Raw genomic sequence first — 12,606 nt, forward strand, 5'->3', positions numbered from 1 at the left:
GCCAATCAGTGTCAGCCAGGAGCTTGACTTCTTGCTATTATTTATCGCATGTCTGTGCATAGCCACACACATACAATAGGCACACCTTTTATATTATGGGTTACAATGCAAAGAATGATGAGTCAACTTAGGCAAAATTGTGAAATTGTAAAAAAAGGCAATATCTGCCTTCAGCGTCACCAGCTCTTACTGAGAAGGTATTTTCTCTTCCTGCTCCCCATGAACACTTCTTCTGGGCCCTGCTTCTCTGCTTTCTTCCTAAAACCTCCTTTCAAGAAGGGATCCTGGGCGGGCTGCCGTGGCTCAGTGGCAGAGTTCCCGCCTGCCATGCTGGAGACCCGGGTTCGATTCCCGGTGCCTGCCCAGGCAAAAAAGAAGGATCTGAACCCCATCCCAGCAAAGTTCTTAAATGACAGAGAACATTCTGAGCTGCTGCCCTTGTGAAGGTCCCTGACCTTCTCTCAAGAGTCAAATCCTGAGCCCCCAAGATTGCAGGCGGAGGGAGCAGCTGGGGACACCAGAGAGGGAATGGTTAACTGCGTGGAGGGCCCAGGGTGGTTTGGCTGCTGAGGGTTCCTGCTGGGACTCTCTGCTGCTTTGTCTGACATCCTCAAAGGCTGCTTCTCTCTCTAAGCCTCAGGCCATGTGGGGAAGTCTGTCAGTTTTTCCTTTTCTTTTTTTTTCTTTTCTTCCCCTTCATTTGTGTCTGTGGGTTTTGAATCTACTTAGGCCCTAGACTACAAACTGTAGCCCTTTGAACATTTTTTACCCGAAAAATTCTTTATTTTTGGATATACATCATTTTTTCCTACCCACATCCCAGCCATATATTCATTCCTGGTTGTCCATTGTATTTCTTTCACAAAGGTATGTATTCATGATTTAAAGGTTTTCTCACATCAAACTATGATTCTGAGACGTTCTCCTGAAACACTCTTCTTTTCTATGTAACTATATTTCACCTGTATTTTTTGTGGACAGGTTTTAGGGCTTGCAGGTATACTTTTAAATTAAAGTATACCGTCTCTAAGTACATGCTCAGAAAGCTGTTTAATTTCTCAGCCTCAGTTTTTTAGGAAAAAGGGAATAAAAGGATCTGCCTATAGTGCCGTAAGAATCAAATCAGATTGAAATAGTTTCCTTTTTAAAATAAGTGTTATAGAAGCTTTGTCTTTTTAAAAAATATGCGGTAACCATTGCATCTACCCTCAAGAGATTCTTTTTTGAGGGGAGAGTGTGGAAAATCTCATGTTTGGTAACTTGTGAAAGAAGAGCTAGGATGATGATTTCCATAGCTAGACAACTAAATTATCATTTTCCCTCAGTACTTGAAATAGCCCCATTCTGTGCATTACTGTATTACTGCCAATTCTGTCCCCGCCAACTTTATACCTTTTAATGCAGAAACAGTCCAGATGAGAATATTCTCCTGATGAAGATGTAGAGGACAAATGTCCACTGTTAAAGAGACGGGGTCAGTCTAGATGGGCTAAACTCACAAACTGCTTCTCAAAGAGTCTGGAAATTTCTTTAGAGCATCAGGACATGCATTTGGCCTGGTCAGGCCAAGAGGCCCTCGGGTCACTCAAGTTTGGACTGAGGTCATGATGTGTAACATTTTCAGGATCCTCTAATAAATGAGAAAAGAAAAAGCTAGTATCTGTCTACTGTGCACCGACTATGTGCGAGACACTGTCAGTAATAATTATTATTACTACCACTGCTATTTTTTTTTACACCCCATATGCGTTGAGCTACAAACTTTACCAAAGTGATCTTACTTTAATCCTTATAACAATCCTGTGATGCTTATATCATTATGTCCTTTTATGGTTAAGGGAACGGAAGGCTCTTGATGCCAAAGCCAATGCTTGTTGTATGTTTCCAAGTCTTGGAAGTGTGGATATCACTTCTGACTCTTCAGATGAGGTATTTGGGAAAAGAGGGTTCAAATGACTTGTGGAAGGTCTGGGGTCCCATCCAGGTTTACCTGACCCTAACCCCATGCCACACTGCCTTACTGAGCTCCCTACTTGTCCAGAAAGGACCTCTTAATTTATAATCTATTGCGTATTGGTACTATTGCAAAATCAAACAAAACTGTATTACTGGAAAAATAGAATTAAAAAACACAAACCTAGTTTTTCATTAGATACGACAAATGTAAAATCACTATCATATTGCTTTATAGTTTCCAAATGTCTGCTAACAGTTTCTGTGATGATCTCGTGGTGGACTAGTCCTAAAACTGCGTGGACCAACCTGACCCATGGGCAATGTTTTGAGCAGCACTGTGTCAGCCTTTGGAATATGACCTAGCTGAAGATAAGGCAGTTTCTTCACTCATTAGCAGATGTCTTATAGCTCTTGATTTAATTTCAATATTTACCAGTGCAGCCTCAGACAGCACTCACCTAGGAAATACACTGAAATGTAGTTAAAAGTCACCACCCCTACTTCTTGTACTGTTACCTAACCAAAATTAAATAGAGTGTTTTAACAATATGCCATGGGAATTAATGAGTTCGTTTTGCACGGAATACGTTTTGTTTGAAGACCTACTCTTAGAACCTATACGCTCAAGGAATGTAGACCACTGTAAATGAGCTTAGTTGATAAACTGTGCGATACAAGGTGTGCATGCATATTCTTTCTTTCCAGAGGCCAGGCTCATTGTTGTGGTGATTAATTAATATTTGCTCCCACTGTATCCAAGCAGGTCAAAGAAATTAAAGGAGGCATGATAACAAAGCCAGCAAAACAAACATATCTGTTTAGTTCCCACAGTGACCGGAGCGCTGCACACTCCCTGCTTCTTACTGGGAAGAGTAGGTTAACTTAGCATCAGTCCCTTTTCTCAGCATTCCTGAAGGCAGATCTACAAGTGGCACGAGGCAGTGGAAACCAGTGAGCGTGCATTTCCGGGGAGAAGAGGGGCGATGGCAGGCCCCAAACTCCACTTCCATGTGTGGACGTATCTGTAGGAAATAGACAAGAGAAAAAGGCTTAGTAAGCAGAAAGCCTAAGACTCGCTACCTTTGATGTTTATTTAGCAGCATCATGTCCTGGATTTCAGACAAAACTTCATTGGTGTTTAGAAAGGTGAGGACAGCTTTTCCAGGTCTGGTTCCAATCATGGCCCCGCTTTTGGAAGCCTGTGGTGCCAGGGTATGAGGATGGTCCTGGGTCATCTGGATTGAGCTCTAACCTCAAGGAAAAGGCACTGGAGTAGAGGATCCCTTGGGCCAATCATTGCCTGCTGGGTTACTGACATGGCACTGTTGAATTTTCTCTGCAATCCTTGGAGGTGTAAATAACAGCAGAAAATGCCGGGGACCCTGATTTGTCCTTAATATCGAGCCCTTTGCTGATAATCCCTGGGGTTTCTTACCACCCTGAAATTCAAGTGACGCTTCACTCCTGTTTTTAAGCATTGCCTGTCTTGGTGCTAAGTCTATTATTCCGATTGAAGGTAAATATCCATGCCTTGATCATTCATTTCTGGAGTTCTCACTCTGTCCCAGTCCTGTGGGAAATTACAGATCTTGGTGATGCAGCTATGAAGACTTGGCTTCCACCCTCGAAGAGTTTGCTGCCTGGGTGGGGAGACATACACACACACACACACACACACACAGAAAGATCTAGAAGAACATCATGGCACTTGTTATAATGGACAAAGGGACTGAGTGTAGCCTGAATGTATAGGAAGGAGCGACACACTCAGAGTATGGAGGCAAGAAGTGCTTCATAAAATAGATGATACTTAGCCTAGATTTCAAAAATAAAAATGTCTTCAATTTAGTAATGGTGTATACTTGTCATGATTCTTTTGAGCAACCTACATTCCTTGGGCTCTTTTCATTTATTACCTGTTTCTTTGGGACCGCCATTTGGTCTCCCAAATGAACTGCTCTTTTTATGGAATTTTTCATATTGCTTTTCTGCTTTTTCAGATTGCATTCTTTGCGACTGGACAATAATTAAAAGTTAGTTGGTTAAAAGCAAAATTTTGTTTATGCTCTCAATATCTCTCTATTGCCTGTCTTGCCACATTGATTGCTAGCAGCTTCCTTCCAGTTTCAAAAGTTCAGCATCTGCTGATTATTTTTATTTCCTTCTTCCCATATGACAAAATTCATCAGTAGTTAATGAGCTCCTAACTAATAAATAGCACTTTAGCCTTACCTTCAAGGCTCTACCAGGAAAGACACACCTAGGATAACATTTAATTAAAAGAAAATAAGCTTATACTGATTCGATTTTAGCTGAAAGAACCTTGACAAAATGTAGGCTTTTGTTTAAAAAAATGAAAAGGAGTAAATAATCCATAGGAAGATTAGAGGATATTTTAAAACACCACTTTTTTTTTTTTCTTTTTAGAAGTCTTGGGAAAATGTGTGCTGCTTATAAATAGAAATAAACGCTTTGAGAGATAAGGCTATAACCTTGCACTGCTAACTGGCAAACTAGACAAGCCCAACAAAGAAAAAAATATTGTGTTTGACAACAGGAAAAATTGCCCAAGTGCTTAACAACGGGAAAAATTGCCCAACAAAAGGAAATAGACTGGCTTACAATGCATGGGTACAAACTAGCTATTGGATGGGTCAGTGCAGTGTCAGGGCCATTGACAAGGACAGCCAAAACTACTGGAAAGTCCAGCTAGAGTGTAGCAAAGCATACACATCAAACAACATAGTAGAAAGAGTAAATATCAGCATCTTATTTTTGTTCAGACACACCTTCTATCCCAATCAAGGACATTGCACTTCTGACATGAATAAAAACTAACGCCTCAGAAGATGGTGATAGTAAGTGCTCGATACATGTTGATTGGCATTCATTTATTAAGATAGACAGATACAGCTAAACTATTTTAAGAATTTTTATTGTAAAATATAACATATTTAAAGAAAAAGCAGTAATTTTCAAAGCACACTTCAAGTGGTTAATGAACCGATCCCAGAGTTTGTCATGTGCTACCATTCCACCATCTCAGATTTTTCCTTCTAGGTGATCCAAAACACTGGAGGCTAGAAGGAATATCAATATAGTGATTCAGCAGTCATACTCATTTGCCTATTTTCTCTGTTATAACTCTTGCTTTCATCCTTCTCCCAATCTATAGGGATCTTTAGGTAATACCATTCTGACTTTTTCATGTTGAGAAGGGGTGTCGACACTAAAGGATAGGGGGATGTAATTAGTTGAAGATTTCAGAGAGGCTGGTCCTCTGGGTTTCAGGATTTATCTGATCTAGGAACTCTCTGGGAATTAAAGGTTCTGGAAAGGCAAACCTACTGCGTGGAAACTTTAAGAGTCTCAGTTCAAGCCCTGGGTGTTCTAAAGTGTAAACAGGAGTGTTGTTGGTTGGGGATTAGCAAACCATGGCAATTAGCACTGACTAACTGAGTGAGAACAAAACTTCATGCCTACACATGGACCAGATGCAGTTCTAGGGATTAGGGACACTGCAGTGTGTGAGACTCATTTATTCCTGCTGTAGCACCCATGGCCTAGAGGAGACGGCAGACTCTTCATTGAGTGTTGGGCACATGGCAACATGAGTAGAGGGCACAATGGGTGTCACTAACAAGGGATCTGTCCAAGGTTTGGGGTGAACATCCAAGAAGATTTCCTCAGGAAGTGAGGCCTCCCTGGGAGCTGGAGGATTAATTGGAGCTTAGCTGCAGTACATAGAGGCTGAAGTTGGGCAGACTTTAGGGCCAAGAGATGGGATGGAAAGGAAAAAAGTGCAGAGTAGCTTGAGAAGATGGGTAGATAGGATTGGTTGTCATAATAGGGTGGTGGACCTGGCAGTTAAATCCCAGAATATAAAGATTGAGAGTCAGCCTGGAAGTTTGGATGGTGGAGAGGACCGTGATCAGAAGGCAAAAGCTCTTGGCCTTAACTCAACTCACTTGTAAAATGGTCATCTTGGGTGATTTGCTTGCTCTCTCACTGCTTCCTTTCCCTGAGCTGTAAAATGGGGGAAATGGGGTGAACCTTACTAACTTGTAGGATGACTGAGAATCAAATTAATATATGAAAGTTCTTGGTGAGCAATGTAGCATTTAAGAGGATAGGTTTTGCTTATTAGTACCTTACATGCCAAAGAAACACACTTGGGAAAAAGGTCTTTCAAAATATACACTATTATTATTTTTGTCAGCTCTGGACCAGAGATTGTGGACTCATGTGCCAGGCAGGTCGCATTCACGATGAAGAGGATTCGGCCAGGGCATTGATGTGGAATAGTGGGAACCAGGGCAAACTGAGCCATGGCGACATGTTGTCATGTGAGAAGGTGAACATAGCAGTGCTAGAGCTTCCAATATTTTAAGAAACTCTGGAAATTCAGATGCTCCAGACATTTGTGTGAACCTAGTTCAATATTCAGCCGCCTCAGTGTGTGGGGCGGTGCTGACCACACACCTCGGAAAAAAGAAACTAGCAGCTAATTCTGGCTCATGAACTATGACGTCAGGTTTAGATGAATAATGGAGAGTAAATACATCCCCAATCATTTAAAATTAATGTCAGTGTCACATAAGCAAGCCCTATGCTTTGTGCACGGCAGACAATGAGAACTGGGCTGGAATACTCAATGATCTAAATGGAAGTTTGATATTCCTTGTCACTTGGCTGGTAAGACATTTTTCCCACTGTCATCTTTTTTTTTTTTTTTTCTGCCTATAACATCAGTTGTAAAGCAGCCCTCAGGGTCATATTTGAATGTGTCACTCCCTTCTCAAGAACTTCAAGTAGCCACCTTCCCTCATCACAACAAACTCAAACTCTTAACCTCAGCCCACTTCTTCCTGCTTTGTCTTCCTCTTACTCCTCTCACCCAAATCCTTTCCTTCTGTCCCACTTTTTATTCTTGACTTACTACTGAGATCCAGCTGTGTGCCTCTTCTGTCCAAATTTGAGCCTTCTGAACTCATATTTATTGGCTAATAGCTCTTGCAGCTCTTTAAACCACAAATACGCAATTACTGAGCTTGTAGTTACTTTTAATGGACTTCCAGACATTTCCTTAAGCTAAACTAGAAGTATGGACCTTGTTAATTGTTTATTATTATGGCTCTGTCTTATTAAACTATATTAAATATCAGGCCAGCTGATTAAGAGCACACAGACCCACATGCTTTAATGATTAGAGTCCTAAAATATGCTTCTTACTTTATGATAGTGTTTTCATCATAATATGAAAACAGTGCCCACTTACCAGCACAGTAGCCTTCAGGTGCAGGTGTAAATGGTGTGATGTCATAAAGCTCACCTTTTATCTTTGGTCTTTGTATAATAGTGATAAAGGACTCTTGAGTTTTATTTCCCTTTTGTGACTACGAGGAAAAAAGTAGCTCTCAGAAAAAATTACATTGGCTAAAAGGGGTCATATTATTTTTGTATTTATGTGCACCATATCTTGAATATCTGAATATGTACGGTTTCAGACTTCAATTTGTTTTATCTCCAAGGTATGAGGATAGAAAGTATGAGTGATTTCTTTTCACTTATTAGCTATACTGAGTTCTACCCTTTGGAAATATGGAAAATGACTCTCTGACTCTCTATAAGAGAAGGAAACGCTAAATGAAGTAGCATAAGGATTGCCTTCCCCCACCAAACCCCTACTAGTGAGCCTCCTATTTTTTTTTAACTTTTTTTATTGTATAGTATAACATATATACAGAGCAAAGAAGTGAAAAAGCAATAGTTTTCAAAGCACTCTTCCACAGGTGGTTACAGGACAAATCCCAAAGTTTGTTGTGGGCTACCATACGATCCTCTCAGATTTTTCCTTCTAGCTGCTCCAGAATATAGGAGGTTAGAGGGCTTAAATGCTTTTTTATCGTCACACTCGACCTTTTTTTCCCTGAAAAATAGCGTATATACAAAAAAGCTATAAATATCAGAGCACAGCACCATAATTAGTTGTAGAACAGATTTCATACTTTGATATGGGTTACAATTTTTCAATTTTAGGGTTTTATTTCTAGCTGCGAGCCTCCTATTTTGATCTTCGTGTTTTGTTCACTTCTATTTCACTTTATTAGTGACAACTTATGATAGATTTTCATTGGAAAATGCTTGGTTCCTATTTCTCTCTGGGATTTATGCTTTGAAATAGATGAAATTTAGTTGTCTGACGTGTGGAAATTATTTAGAGGCATCTAAGGCAGAAACAGTCTTATGATTTCCTGAAGGCACTCACAAAGCAATTAGAAAAATCTTAATACTTAGCTTCTATTATTATGCTTACATAATCACAGATGAGCATAAAAACAGTTCTCATTTAAGAATGCTTAGGTAATCAGTGATGAATGCAAATCTCCTCAAATGAGTGCCTGCCTGCAAAGAATTTGGGTTTTGACATGAGTTTAAACAGAACTGACAGCTGCATAGAGCTGTTTACATCTCCTGTGCTGTAGTCCACTGGCAGATGCTTAACTCCACAACAATGCCCGAGAAGGTTTACACTGAAAATAACATGCTAGTATTTAGTAATGAATACATCTAGCTTACTGCAAATTGCAGATGGTTGCATTCATGCAAACCATAAATATAAATGGTACCGATGCCATCGATTACTGACTTCTGTCATTCTTAGAAATTAATGAAACGTACATAGTTTCATACTCAGAATGGGATGGAGGATAGACAGGTGGTTTCTGTTTTACTAAGGTCACTTCCATTTATATTCTTTCACAGTTTTCGGTGTAATCCAGAGGAAATTAGAGCTGGATTTGACTTTTGATAACCCTGTGGTGACAGAGCGTTTCAAAAATCAACTTCTAATTATAAAGTTCTTAGTGGGAAAAGAAAAGTTCAAAAATTTGCTGTGTAAATTTTTGGACAGGATGGAAGGAAATTATGGTCAGATCTTGTCATCTACAAAGCAGTTTCTTTTCTTGTACATTATAAGATGATCAATATACAATAAATTTAATATATGTAGGTCTGAATCATTTAAAATGGTTGTTGAGTTTTGTATATATAGTGTTATTTTATTATTGAAAACCATGCATTTTAATTAAAATGGCCATCCATGATAACTTTTATGAATGCATTTAATTATGTCAAAATATTCTTGATATATAAATCAAATCAGAGATATAAATTAAAATATATAACATCAAATAGCTAGACTAAAATGTAAATGTACATGACCACATTAGAGTTTATGTTAAGTAATAATGAGTTTATATTATCTATCTTTTTATCTAACAAGATAATAATTATCCTGTTCATTCTCTAAATTTATACCACAAATAGAATTTTACAGAATGGCCTAAAAACGTGTGTCCTTAATGACCGACGTACCTAATTTAGAAAAGTAGTCTTTGTGTTTATGATAGACATTTTGAAATGAAGATGATAATGGTGAGTACATTATCCTTTTCCTGTCTGAATCCTCACATTAATTTTCACAATTAATGTGAAATACATATGAACCAAGAAATATTTATCAATCTGAAGTTTTACTGATTTTCTCCTTTATTCCAGGCGTTGTGATAGGCTCTGGAGAGATGAGTAAGATAAATTCTTTGTGATTTTCCCGTCAAGTGGGGATGACAGGAAAACAGATAAATTGCCATACAAGGAATTAGAGAGAATTTAGTTAGGGTCAGTAATTCTCTGTGGGGTGTCAGGAAAGAAATATTTCACCGAAAAAAAGATGACATTTAAGCTGATTATTGAAGGGTGTGGAGTGAAGACCAGGGAACATGATTCTAGGCAGAGGAAATTGCTTATGCAAAGGTAACCTAGAGTGATGGTGGGGGTTTCAATATGGCGGGGCTGTGTGGGTACGTACAGGAAGGCTTCATAATTTTCCAGACCTCCCAAAAGGGAGCAGATTTGGAATAGTAGTGATGGCAATGAAGAGAGACTAGATTTAATGATCATTTCATATGTTATCAATAGGTAACGATGTGATGGAACAGAAAGAAAAAGGAGTCACGGATGGTGCTGAAAATTCCGTTTTAGAAGACTGGAATGGATGATAATGCCATTGTGATAAAAAAAATGCTGGATGTAGGGCAATTTAATGGAGCTAGAGGGGAGAGATAAACATTAATTTTGATATGTATGTAAGCGATTAGAGATTTCCACAGGTAGGGATATAGGCCTGGAATGCAAAAGGGCTGTGACCGTTTCATTTTTACTTCGTGCCTGTTGTGACAGGTACACGTGGTCAGGAGGTAGCACGTGTGTGCAGTGGGCACCCTTCCCTCACCCTCACCTGGAGAATGAGTGAAAGCACAGACAAGGACCCGGATGAAACCTGTCAAACTAGCACACGTTTAAAGACTGGAAGAGTCTGTCAAAAGGGACAGAACAAAACAAGGGAGACTTAGGAAAGATTGGTGCCGTGGAAACCAAGATTTTTAGCAGAAGGTAGTCAAATCGGTGCCAATTTCCACTAAGTTGTCAACTTGTATGAAAGCTAAGCATCAGCCTCTGGTTGGTGAATAAAGAATTCTGTGATGATTTTAGAAAGGGTGAAACAGTCAGAATGTGAGTCGTATTATTCCGAGTGGAATACTGTGACTCGAGGAAGTGAGAGTCAGCAGCTGAAGGTAGCCTACATTTTCAACAAACTTAGAGTTGGAGGAAAGGAGGGGGATAGATAGTAGCTACAAGGGACAGCAGCCTCAAAGGAAACCTTTTTAGAAAATGAGAGAGCTGAGCACATTTGTAGGGGAAAATGTTTGCAATGTAATAGAGAAACACATTAGCTAACAGAGCCAAATCGCGGGGGGTGGGATGGTTGTGGGAGAAGGTGAAGTTCAGTGTCTTACAGGGAAAAATGTCCATCTCCTCCCCCGGGATAGAAGGAAAGAAGCTAAAGGGGACTTCCGACTGCTAAATTGAAGAAATCTCCTTCTCTTGGGCTCTTTTACTCTTTAGGAAGGGGGAAGCAAGATGGTCAGCTGAGCGCTACAAGAGGAGAGTAGCAAAGGTTTGTAATAGCTGCTTGAAGACCAGTAAAGGCAACTGAGAAGGTACCAGTGAGACTGAGAAGTAGTGAGATGCTAACCCAAGGCTGGGAACCATCCCTCTCTGATGGCATCCATCTGCTCAGGAGGGCAACTTTCTCAGCCTCATCGAAAAGGTAGTGGTGGCAGGAAAAGAGAAGGTCAATTGATGACTTTACCCAGAGTTAGGGATTGATCCAGGGTGATGACAGAAGGGCAGTGGGATCAAGTATGCAGGTCTGAAAGTGGCACTGTGGAGATGCAGGGAGGCAGAGGCTAAGTGGCCATGACTTACCTTCTTTGTATTTTTCACTCTGGCCTCAGAGGTTTAAGCAGAAAGTCTTAATTTATTCCAAGGCAGCTGTAAAAGAAGACAACCGTCTAGACAGGAATCAGCTCCTCTGCTTTACTACATCATTGGGTATGGAGGCATAAATGGAGATGACCTGGACTTATTGACTTGGTTTTCTTGAGTTTGTGTAGTAAAATCATTTCTCTGAAAGTTCATCTTTTAACCAAAAGACCGTCATTAATGTGTCTCAACAGCTATCTCTGTAATTGCTTGCATTTTCACTTGCATTCTAATTAGGCCAGGATAATAAAGATAGACTTTGGGGAAGGGATAATTATAAATGTATGAAGTTTCCGTGGTAAGCATATAGCTGATACTTGAGTTCCTCTCTTGTGTTGGCATTTTAGGTCAAACCTATAATTTACCGTCACTGAGATTTGTTGAAGTCTGTCTTCACGTTTCAAAAGGTTTTTATTATTCATTTCTATGGAGTGTGGCACAGTGGACTACACACCGAACTTGCATTCCTGGTACTGTCCTCACTGTTTAAAGCCAAATGTGCCATATTAGATCCCAGGGCCCTAGTGGAATCAACAGAAAAGTAATAGCACTTTCCTTCAAGACTGAGGCTGAGAACCTGCCATGCAGGAGAAATCACCTTATGATTAAGTCCCATGAGATAGGCAATGAAGATGGTTCCACCTTCTCTCTCTCTGGAGAAACCAGTGTACCTTAAACTGTGAATGCGGTTAGAATGGTCTGGGGGGGAAAGATAAGTGCATTCAGACCCCATGTCCTTTCTCCCCAGCACTCCAGTCCCCGTAGCTTGACGTCAGTGCCTCTCTTCTGTGTTCCTAGGGCAACTGTGATTCATTCAGTCATTCAGTCAGTCAACAAATACTTACTGAGTGCCTGCTGGCATCATCTGCAACACTATTTCTACCCCTACCATGTTGTACTTTTGTGTTCATGTGCATGTCTTACCCAGTGGAAAAAGATCGTGCCTCATTTCTTCAAATTCCCATGGGCTAGCATAGTATTTGACCAATAATGGTGGTCAATAAAAGTTTGGTGGGTAAGTTAATTATTTAAAAATTAATAGTATAATTAATATAAGCACACTGATACTATGAATTATTATGAGGAAACCCATTAATGGAAGAGGTGATAAACTGTCTCTTAAAACGTGGAGTGAGCTGCCATGCTAATTGTACAGACAGTACAATTGATTAATATGATTTGTTCCGTGACCTGAGAAATGAAGCAACCTTGTGATTTTCATGAAAGTTACAGTTAAAATTCTATGAGAAACATTTTCAGAGA

The 12,606-nt window shown here is 39.8% G+C and overlaps 1 protein-coding gene across 1 annotated transcript in view; it reads left to right on the forward strand.

Annotated features, from left to right (window-relative positions):
- The first annotated feature begins 6,555 nt into the window (after nucleotides 1–6,555).
- LOC143690306 (uncharacterized) overlaps nucleotides 6,556–12,606 on the forward strand; it is a 50,915-nt gene continuing 44,864 nt past the window's right edge. Inside the window, exon 1 of the mRNA XM_077168162.1 lies at nucleotides 6,556–6,651. The gene's annotated coding sequence lies outside the window, so the exon portion shown is untranslated. The remainder of the gene's footprint in view (nucleotides 6,652–12,606) is intronic.

Source organism: Tamandua tetradactyla, chromosome 7 (genome assembly GCF_023851605.1).
Source record: "Tamandua tetradactyla isolate mTamTet1 chromosome 7, mTamTet1.pri, whole genome shotgun sequence".
Classification (NCBI taxonomy): Eukaryota; Metazoa; Chordata; class Mammalia; order Pilosa; family Myrmecophagidae; genus Tamandua; species Tamandua tetradactyla.